We start from the raw sequence: 11,380 nt of genomic DNA, 5'->3' as shown, positions 1-11,380 counted from the left end.
CCCAAAAGCTCATGAGGTCTTTAAAGTTTAAATACCAACATGTTTGGAAGCTGTGGCTGGATGGTTACGTGGGAGACGGTTGAAGTTAAATCCTTTGAAGACAGAGGCCCTTTGGCTGGCTCGGGATAATATGGGATTGGGGGGGCAACTCCCATCTCTTGCGGGAGCGCAATTAGTGCCAGCACTGTCCGTTAAGAGTTTGGGTGTAATCTTCGACACCTCCCTCTCCATGGAGGCGCAGATTGCAGGTATAACAAAGGCAGCATTTTTTCATCTCCGCCAAGCTAAGCAGTTGGCCCCTTATCTCTCTCGCCCTGACCTAGCCACTGTGATCCACGCAACGGTCACCTCCAGACTGGATTATTGTAACTCGCTCTACGTGGGGCTGCCCTTGAGACTGACCCAGAAACTCCAGCGGGTGCAGAATGCTGCAGCGAGACTCCTTACGGGGTCCCCGCTGCAAGATCACATTCACCCGGTGCTATACCAGCTGCACTGGCTCCCGGTGGAGTACAGGATCAGGTTTAAGGTGCTGGTTTTAACCTTTAAAGCCCTATACGGCCTAGGACCCTCGTACCTATGGGGCCGCCTCTCCTGGTATGTCCCATAGAGGAATTTACGATCTTCAAACAAAAACATCTTGGAGGTCCCAGGCCACAGAGAGGTTAGGCTGGCCTCAACTAGAGCCAGGGCTTTTCGGCTGTGGCTCCGATCTGGTGGAACGCTCTGCCACAAGAGATTAGGGCCCTGCGGGACTTGACATCTTTCTGCAGGGCCTGCAAGACAGAGCTGTTCTGCCAAGCCTTTGGCCAGGGCACAGCCTGACTCTCTCCTTTGGCAATCTACCCAATGGTTGCCATCAATTTGATTTGAAGTAATTTTTTAATGAAATGATTTTAAAATGTCTTATTTTATTGTTGTTAGCCTCCCTGAGCCCGGCTTCGGCTGGGGAGGGCGGGATATAAATAAAATTATTTTATTATTGTTGTTGTTATTATTATTATTATTTAATTGGGGTTGGAAACAGGCTGGCCGCGAAGCAAGTGGCAAAGTGCTGGCATAATATATTGACCAGTTCCAGTTAAGTATCTTACTGTTGTATTTTGGAACTGCTGACATTTCTGGGCCATTTTCAAATGCCACTGTATAATACTGTATAATACTGCAGCAATTGAAAAAAGGAGCATGGACTAGAAAGGCTGTCTTAATCCCAATAGGGTCACATTTAGTATAACACTTGTGTCTCCAGAGACAGTAACCTGGTATTTTAGGGCAGCGGCAGGGAATATTAGACCCTGGGGCCAAATGTTGTTATTCACTCTTCTGTTTTTGGCCTTTGTGACTTTCTCCTGGTCACACCTCTTGCCTCTGTGAGCGCTTTTCCCTAGCTGGTCTGGACCGTGTCCTTTATCTTTGATAGTGGTTTTTTGCTTGCATGGATGGAGGACAGAGAGTTGTCTGCAGAAACCTTACTATAATGTTGCCTATTATACAAAGAAATGTATAAATTATTCTGCCCACTTTTGTTTCTAGCCACCCCCAGAAGGCTGCCCTGTTAAGAATGTAAACTGTTGGCCTGTAAAAGCTTCCCTGGCCCTGCTTTAAAGGGGCTGCAACTCTCCAAAGTATGTTGGGTCAGAACCATCTACTAACAGTATCTCTTGGCATGGGGCAAGCTGGGGTAGGATGCGCTGCGTGGAAACGGCGCCTGCACCGAGTCCACTCCACCCGCCGCCTCCTTCCCCTCAGTTGCAGGTACTGTGCCACCTGAAAAGGCAGCATGGGACTCACATCCACCCACTGTGCTACTGGTCTCAACCCTCAGCTATGCTAGTGACCAGACCACATCTCTAGATAACTTGTCCCAGTGGTTTCATACAGATATTAAACAGTAAGTGGGATAAAATGGAACCCTGTGGAATTTTATACAGCCAAGAGGTAGAGCAGTAATGCCCCAGACCACTTCTTGGAATCTATCATCCAAGTAGGAGTGGAACCATTGCAACACAGTGTCTTCAGCACACAACCCAGACAGCTTCAGAGGTCCCTGGGAGGTCCAAGAAAACTAATAAGGTTGCATGAACCTGCCCTGCTCCTCTCTGGGCCAAGGTTGTGCTTCTAGGAAACCAAAGCAGTTTTGCTGTTCCAAAAGCAGGCCTAAAGCCTGACTGAACATGCAACAGTTAAACTGAATGTTGGAGGGGAAACAAAAACCCCCACATACAGCAGTACTGTCAAATTAACAGATTAATGTAGATGTTTTAATGTTGAAGTTGGTAGTATTGAAATATAATTTTGTTCACCTGGGAGTGATTTACTCAATCTTCTGTACTATCCAACAGCTGATGGTTGGTTTTGATATTGGGGCTTGTCAGAACCGTTAAATGTATTTGCTGAAATAAAACAACATGATAACAATAGCAACATATGTTAACAGCTAAGAAAAAAATATTTATGCATTCTGGTCCTTCCCTTTAGGTAACTGACCCTTTTTTCCGCCTCACACTTTTGGAACAATTTCTTAGCTAAAGCTAATGCATTCTTCTGGGTGTGCAGTTCTGGAGCCTGAATCAGATAGCAGTGTAAATATTACTCACATCAGAGGTCACATTTTAGACTTCCCAAGGTTTTTGGCTGCACAATATGTTGTTCAGATAATGGCTGGCACGCTTTTCAAGTTGGTTAGATAATGTGCAGTTTACAGAAGATGCCATCTGAATCTTCTAAGTAGCTGATGGTAGATAATTGTGAACAGGACTCCTTTTCAGTGTTAATAACCTTTCTCCTTAAGGGTCCACCGCTCAAATTTCTTTGTAGTAAAGTGATACCTTGAGTGACATGCAGCCCATTTCTAAGCCAATTGAAATGACCAAATTTATGCTTACATAACTATGCATAGACTTTTAATTGTATTCTTTTACTGCTTGGTTGTTTGCCACCCTGGGCTCCTTTAGGAAGGATAGAAATAATAATAACGAAGAAGAAGAAGTAGTAGTAGTAGTAGTTCCGGTTAATGGAGTTAGTAACGTATTAGATATAGGTTTCTCTATATTACACATTTCTCTGGCCTCCAGGGTTTCCTGTTTGTGTGCTTTGAAAAGATTGGTCACAATCCACTGTATTGATGGATTTCTGTTTGGTACATTGTTGCTCTTGAACACCTCCTGCGTAGAGGAGTGGTACATTCAGGGGATTATGGAGGAAGGAAGACAGAAGCCTGGATCTGCCTTCTCTTTAGGAGTAATACACCATTGGGATGGAGAGAATCAGACAAACCATTGATTTCTTGTGAATTTTTGAAGGTTTGCTATGTTTCATACAGTGTAAGGCCTTAGTTCGAGGTTGCGATGGGGTCTTTGGATTTTCAGGATATCGCAACTGCCCCCCTTTGGTTTTAACAGAAAGAAAGAAGCCCTAAATTTCAGAGAGCATTGCAGTAAGGTGAAGGTATTGTCTGTTTAAATGATTAGATGAGCACTCCAGTGCTTCATTTATGCCACGAAAGGTGAGGAAGTGTCAGCAAGGGAGAGACTGAACCACTGTGAAGGTGGAGAATGTTTACCAGGGAATGTTATAGGAAACTGCTTTTTATTTCTTAGTCACATCACACTTCCATCAAGTGGCAGCAATATTTCTTTATTAGCAACTTGAATATTATTTAGAATACTGGAGTCAGTGTTTATTATCCTGCCCCAATTGAGGTCTGGGCATCTTTTCTCAGATGTATTGAATTTTACTATCCACATTTAAATGAGAAACTGCTCACTTAGATAACACTCACAAACATTTTTAATCCTATGTTAGGGGATTTGGGAGTGAAAGTTCCTTCTTTTATCAGTGAATTCATGTTTGGTTTTCTCATTACGCCATGTTTTTTCTAGAAGTTTCTAAAGTGAAGAAAACAATTACATCAGCACTTGCCATTCCACTCCAGCAGCTCTGTTGCGGTCCTTATTATCTAAAAGGAAACTAGCTCAGCTGCTAATGACTCACCTGAGTCCCATGACCATTCTCTTTCTAATTCATCTACTTCTCTCTTGCTGGCCTAGTAAGAAAATGAAACCTGTACCTGTTGTGCATAGTCATTTTGCCTCTCTGTGCCTCTGCAGCAGTGGGAAATCACAGAGCAGAAAAATGCATAAATGTCTCAAGTACAGTCTACTATTTACTTAGGTATCTGTGGTGGGATAGTGTGCTGCTTGTGCGTAAAAGCTTGATCCCTCTGGGGTTTGGCTGGTCATCCAAACCGATGCACTAACGGAGCCCCCAAAGCATGACTCCGTCAGTCGCTGGTAGAATCTGACAGTGGGCGTCTACGGAATTTACGCCAACATAAAAGCTCTTTGACAGACATGCGCTTTCGAGACTCTCTGCGTGACAGTTTCCGGCGAAGGGTGGGCGTTCCCAACGGGGGTCCCGTTACCTCTCCACTACTCTCACTGGAAGCATCCCAGAGCCTCCCCTCCGCTGTGACTCCTGCACTCCCCCTGCTGGTTCCCTCTTCTACTGCAGATTCTCTCCTATTCTCCTGTAGCCTGTCCACTACCTGTCTCTCCGATGGCAGTTCCCTGACATCCACCTCCCCCCCAGGGCCCCCTTCACCCCCTCCCGCCTCCTCTCCCACTGGCGGTGAGGGCGGAAAGCCCCTGAAGGAACTCTCCTCGTCGTCCGAGGATTCTAACACTTCCAGCCACGGCGTACCGTCTCTCTCCCCGTCTTCCTCTTCTTCGTCGGAGTCGGCTTCTTCACCCACCCCTGACTCTGGGAACCCTTCAAACTCTCCTTCCTCATCGGTGGTCCCAAAGTGTTCCCTTCTAAATCGAGCCACGGGTTGCGGTTTTCTTGGGAAACGCTGATGAAATGTTTCTATTAAAACCTCGTCATTGACTACCTCTGCTGGTACCCAAGTGTTTTCCGACTCTGCTTCCCCCTCCCATTCTACCAGATATTCCACCTGATTCCCCTTCCACCTGGAATCAATGATTCCTGCCACGTTCATGTCGCGCTCTCTCTCTTCTATCACGGGCGTTTGGGTGGCCTCTCTCTCACGCTCCCCCCACTCGCGTCCCTCTCGGTACGGCGACAGTAATGACCTGTGAAATACTGGGTGTAATTTCATGTGACTGGGCAGCCTGAGTTTGAATGCCACTGGGTTGACCTGCTGTATGACCTCAAAGGGTCCCAATCTTTTGGGCCTCAATTTCTTACTCCCGCCCTTGAACGGTAGCCCTTGGGTGGACAACCACACCCGGTCCCCCACCCTTATAGTTTCACCTTCCCTCCTATTTCTGTCTGCTTGCTTCTTATATTCTTCCTTGGCTTTCTCTAAGTTAAGTTGAAGCTGACGGTGGATCGCCTCCATCTCTTCAAAAAAATATTCCGCCGCCGGCACGCTCCACCTCTCCCCTCCCTCTCCTGGGAATGCCCGGGGGTGACACCCATAATTTGCCAGGAAGGGACTCATCCCTGTGGACACGTTCTCCGCGTTGTTGTAGGCAAATTCTGCTAGAGGTAACTTATCCACCCAATCATTTTCTCTGTCTTTTACATAACACCTCAGGTATTGTTGTAAAACCCCATTTGCCCTTTCCGCTTGCCCATTGGTTTCTGGGTGCCGGGCAGTTGAGAAATTGAGTTCTACGTGCAGTAAGCTCATAAGTTTCCTCCAGAACCTGGAAGTAAATTGTTTCCCTCTGTCGCTGACCACCCTCAAGGGGGCGCCATGCAACTTGAAAATATGTTCTACAAACAACTTGGCGGTTTCCTCCGCTGTGACTGCATGTGAACAAGCTATAAAATGACACATCTTGGTTAATTGATCTACCACCACCATGACAGCTGTTTTGCCTTTGGATTTTGGCAGGTCCGTCATAAAATCTATGGATACTGCCTCCCATGGCCTTTCGGGCGTGGGTAAGGGTTGTAATAGCCCCGCTGGCGCCACCCTCTCTCCTTTCGCTCGCTGGCACCTGTCGCAACCCCTGACATATTCCCGTACGTCCTCCCTCACCTTGGGCCACCAAAACTCCCTGGTAACCAACCACATGGTTTTGTGCTGTCCAAAATGTCCCGCTGTGGGGCTGTCATGCAACTGCTTGAGTACTCTGCCCCTCAGTTCCCCGTCGGGTATGTACAGTGCCCCTTTGTAATACAACGCCCCGTTCTTTTCTTCGAACCCCCCTGTGTTCTCCTCTGTCCTCCGGAGCTCTCTGAATTTCTCTTGGGCGTATTCATCGTTCTCCGTACCCTCTATCAGTTCCCTCTGCCCCACCAATGCCGCCCCACACACCCAGCGGTCTTCAGGGATTACATGCCTTGCCTCAGGCGCTCCCTCCCCCTCTAAGTACTCAGGTTTCCTGGAAAGAGCGTCCGCCCTCACGTTCTCGGAGCCGGGCACGTAACGAATCTCAAAGTGGAATTTGGAGAACTCCTGGGCCCATCTCACTTGTCTCTGGTTCAGCACTCGGGCTGTTCTCCAGTATTCCAGATTTTTGTGGTCAGTTCGGACTTGAACCTTGTGCTGCGCCCCAATCAGCAAGTGCCGCCATTTCCGGAATGCTTCATGAATGGCGAGCAGTTCTCGGTCGTACACTGTGTAGTTCCTCTCTGATTTGTTCAACTTCCGCGAGAAGAATGCACACGGTCTCCATTCAGACGTATCTTTTCCCGGCTGGAGAAGAACGGCCCCCACCGCTCGGTCTGACGCGTCAGTCTCCACTCTCATTGGTTGTTGTAGATCCACGTGCAAGAGTTGCTCTTCCGACGCAAACGCCTGCTTTAAGCGTTCGAACGCTTGTTGCGCTTCTCCCGTCCAAACAAATTTCTTTTTGCTACTAAGACAATCCGTGATGGGCGCTGTTAAATGGGCAAAGTTTTTGATGAACTTCCTATAGAAGTTTCCGAAGCCCAGGAACCTTTGCACGTCCTTCTTGGTCTTTGGTGTTTTCCATTCCAGTACCGCTTGAACCTTGCTGGGATCCATGGCCAATCCCTTGTCAGACAACCGGTACCCCAGGAATTCCACCTCCTTGGTATGAAACTGACACTTCTCCAGTTTCACCCACAGCCGGTTTTCTCGCAGCTTGCTCAGTACCTCTCTTACATCTCGCACATGCTGCTCCTCATTGTCTGAGTACACCAGAACGTCATCTAAGAACGCTACGCAGTTCTTGTAGAGCAGTGGCCCCAGGACGTGATTCATGAATGATTGAAAACAGGCGGAGCCCCCTTGTAATCCGAAAGGCATAACGGTGTACTCAAAGGCCCCCCAAGGGGGTGAACATAGTGGTCTTCCACTCATCCCCCTTTCTCACACGTATCAAGTTATATGCCCCCCTAAGGTCCAGCTTGGTAAAAATTTTCCCTTTTCTCACCCGTGTTAGAATGTCCTCAATTCTGGGCATAGGGAAAGTCACTGGTTCTGACACTGCATTTAGGGCCCTGAAATCACATACAAGCCTGGGCTTGCCTGTGTTTTTTTTGTCCACAAAGAACACTGGGCTGCCCCCCACCGCTCGTGACTCTCTGATGAAACCTCGCTTGAGATTCTTGTCAATGAACTCCCTTAACTCCTGCATCTCACTGTCTGACATTGCATACAGCTTGCCCACTGGCAATTGTGCTCCTGGGAGTAAGGTAATTTGACAATCAAAGGGTCTGTGCGGGGGCAGTTTATCTGCTTCTTTTTCGCTGAATACGTCAAGCAAGTCAGCGTATTGTGGTGGCACCCTCCCTTTGTCCATCACTTCCATCCCTGCTAGAGTGCCCCTGGCGCCTGCCTGAGCCTCTCCCTCCTTGCAGTGTTCTAGGCAATGTGCTGATCCAAAGGAAACCACTCTCTGATGCCAGCCTACTAGCGGATCGTGTAGCGCCAGCCAGCTCATACCCAAGATAATAGGAGCTCCTCCCAAGGTGGCTACGTTAAACGCTATCAGTTCGGTGTGTCGTGCCACCCTCATTATCATTGGTACAGTCTGTTGGCTCACTTCTCCTCCCAACAGCTCCCTCCCATCAATCGTGGTAACCTGCAAAGGCTTACTCAATGGGATAGTCTGTATTTGGTGTGCAGCTGCAAACTCTTTGCTCATGAAATTACATGAGCTACCTGAATCCAATAGCGCCTTTATCTTCAGTGGGTGTCCGTTTGCCAGTTCCAGCAACACCTCTATCACAAGCGCTGGTCTTGGAGGTTCCGGCGTGGGCACATTCATTACTCCCTGGCCTGGCTGCTGTGCCCTGATGTTGGCAACCAGGCGTTGGCTTTTACTGGCTCCGTGATTTCTTCTTCCTCCTTCCCCCCAACAGTTCCCGCCATCCCTTGCCATTCCTTCCTTTGCGGACAGACTCTGGCAAAGTGACCTGGCTGCTGGCAGAGATAGCATCTCTTGCCGCTCTTTCCCTCCTTCTTCCGCCCTTCACTGGTGTTTGAAACTGCGCGCGCGCGCGCTGTTCCAAGTTCCATCGGCTCTGCTGGCGGGAAAGGCTGCTCCGGAATCTCTGGAATGCGGAAGTCCTTCCAACGTTCCCCCTTTCCTTCCCGCTTTTCCATAGCTCTAGCTTCCTGGCGTGCCCCAATGGACAGCGCTGATTTAGTCAGCTGATCCATAGACTCCGCCCTAGGCGCCCGGGAAAGTTCATCTTTCACTGCCGGAGAGAGACCTTCTTCAAACAGCATTTGAATAGGTTCACTAGCAAGGTCCCACCCAAGTCTATGAATCAGCATGGTGAACTCAGTCCAGTACTCACGTACAGATCGGCTCCCCTGTTTACACGCCATTAACTGCCTGCGCACCACTCCCTGCTCGATCTCGCTGGAAAACATCAAGTCCATGGCGCGGAAAAACTTCATTGTGTCCTTTAAGATTTCATTATTGGCTGCCATCAGGGGCCGAACCCAGTCCCTCGCCCCTCCCTCTAGATGGCCAATCACGTACGCCACTCTAGAGTTCTCGTCGGGGAAGTCATCAAACAGTAGATTGAGTGCATATTGCATCTCTGTCCTAAAGGCTTGATAGTTCCGGGGATCCCCCCCAAATTTCTGCACCAGTCCAGGCACCCGTCTGGCAAGTGGGGTGGTCTTCCCCTTATCTGCATCTTGAGCCCTCCTCTCCTCGAGCCTCGCCGTTTGCAGTGCCAGCTGGACCTCCAACGCCCTGTACCTTTGTTCCAGGCTTGGATCTGCGCCAGCTCCCGCTCCTGCTCCTCCGGTTCCGGATGGTTCGCTCATGATGCCTTCTGCTTGCACAAGCTGCTTTCAAAGACTGTCAGATTGCTGTGGTGGGATAGTGTGCTGCTTGTGCGTAAAAGCTTGATCCCTCTGGGGTTTGGCTGGTCATCCAAACCGATGCACTAACGGAGCCCCCAAAGCATGACTCCGTCAGTCGCTGGTAGAATCTGACAGTGGGCGTCTACGGAATTTACGCCAACATAAAAGCTCTTTGACAGACATGCGCTTTCGAGACTCTCTGCGTGACAGTTTCCGGCGAAGGGTGGGCGTTCCCAACGGGGGTCCCGTTACCTCTCCACTACTCTCACTGGAAGCATCCCAGAGCCTCCCCTCCGCTGTGACTCCTGCACTCCCCCTGCTGGTTCCCTCTTCTACTGCAGATTCTCTCCTATTCTCCTGTAGCCTGTCCACTACCTGTCTCTCCGATGGCAGTTCCCTGACAGTATCCTACATAGGGTTCTTCCTGGGGGACAGAATAAATTCTTCTTAATTTTTTTTTAGCTTTCATTCAGTCTATACGGCCTTTCCTTCTAGCACTGTTTGTTATTGTGGATACAGTTGTTACGTCTCCTCAACTGTGCCCTGCCACAGGAATTTAGCTGCTGGGATTTTTTCCATCACTTATTTCAGTGTTGGGAGAAGTGTCATCTCTCTGTATCTGCTTATTGGACTGCTGTTCAGGACATAGGAGCAGCGTCAGTAAAAAAAATATGGCAATAGGACTGATCCAAGACATTTTGTTGCCTGAAAGAGAGGAGCAAATAATGCCTCCTCCAAGGTACATGTGAAATTATTTTGGCAGAAGATCTAAAAAGTGCCTTTCCCTCTCACTGGCAGTAAAAATACCATAATAATAAAATAACTAGTTATTTGCTGGCCCAAATCAGCTGCCTGGGGCAACCATCTCACTCTGTAATGGTAGGGCCTTGCCTTGCCTTCCTGTGCTGTGTTACTTGAGACATTTTCTCCCAATCCTTCTGTTATTGGGGCTGAACTCAATGAAAAGTGTCAACAGCAACTGGCAGTGCGGGGTTCTGTTCCCTTAGCCCACTTCTTGTAACAATCAGCCCTCATCCATTCCCCAAATCCTAGCTCAGGGGTAAGCAAACCTTTTCAGCAGGGAACTGGTCCACTGTCCCTCAGACCTTGTGGGGGGCCAGACTATATTTTGGGGAGGGGGGGAATGAACAAATTCCTATGGCCCACAAATAACCCAGAGATGCATTTTAAAAAAACACACACATTCTACTCATGTAAAAACATGCTGATTCCTGGACCATCCGTGGACCGGATTTAGAAGACTATTGGGCCAGATCCGGCCCCCGGGCCTTAGTTTGCCTAACCATGTCCTAGCTTTTTATGTGAATGGAGATAGGAATAAACAAATTTGCCTTCCCTATTGCATGTAGTTTGACCCTAATAAATTAAGTGGGGGGAAGTCATGGTTAATTTATATATGTTATACCGTTGTCAAAGGTATAGGATCATGCCCAGTAGGAAAAAAATGTCAACTACGTTCCAATTGAATGTGCTGAAGGTGGGCTTGTAGTGACTGTACACCAGGTTCCTTTTTCTCATGAGGGATATGGTATAAGCAAGTTAACAGGAATCTTTTTGACTAGGCAGTCTAAATGCCATCACATCCTGTGGTGTACTTTTAGTTTCTTGACTGGCCATTTTGTTCGCAGACCAAAAGATTCACAACAAACTGTTGGCCCTCTGGAAACCCTTTTGCTGGGCCCTTTGGGGCTACTTGAAGGAACTTACATCAGATTGCTATGATGACTATGACTCAGCTGAGTCTCATGATCATTTTCTTCCCCCCAAATCCTAAAGAGGGAGCTCTAGGCTGTGTTTCCTTGGATCTACAGTATATGCTTGCTCTGTCATAGTGATTCAAGCCCTGCTGAGGCAGTCAAGGGCATTCCAGAATCTACTGGAATGTTTCCATTTTATGCTGATATTTTGAAGGGGAAAAAAACCATTATGCTTTGCCTATTCCTTATGATGTTGCTATTATCCTGAAGAATTATATGGATATTTGGAGGAAAGAAAAGCACAGATTACTGGTTTGCAAGATTTTTCTTTTATGTTAGTCTGGCCTGCAACACAGGATTTCAATCCCCCACCTATTTTCAATCAGAATGTTTTCAA

The sequence above is a fragment of the Podarcis erhardii genome (assembly GCF_964252035.2).
Source record: "Podarcis erhardii genome assembly, chromosome: 2".
Taxonomy (NCBI): domain Eukaryota; kingdom Metazoa; phylum Chordata; class Lepidosauria; order Squamata; family Lacertidae; genus Podarcis; species Podarcis erhardii.
This window is presented reverse-complemented; position numbering follows the sequence as displayed.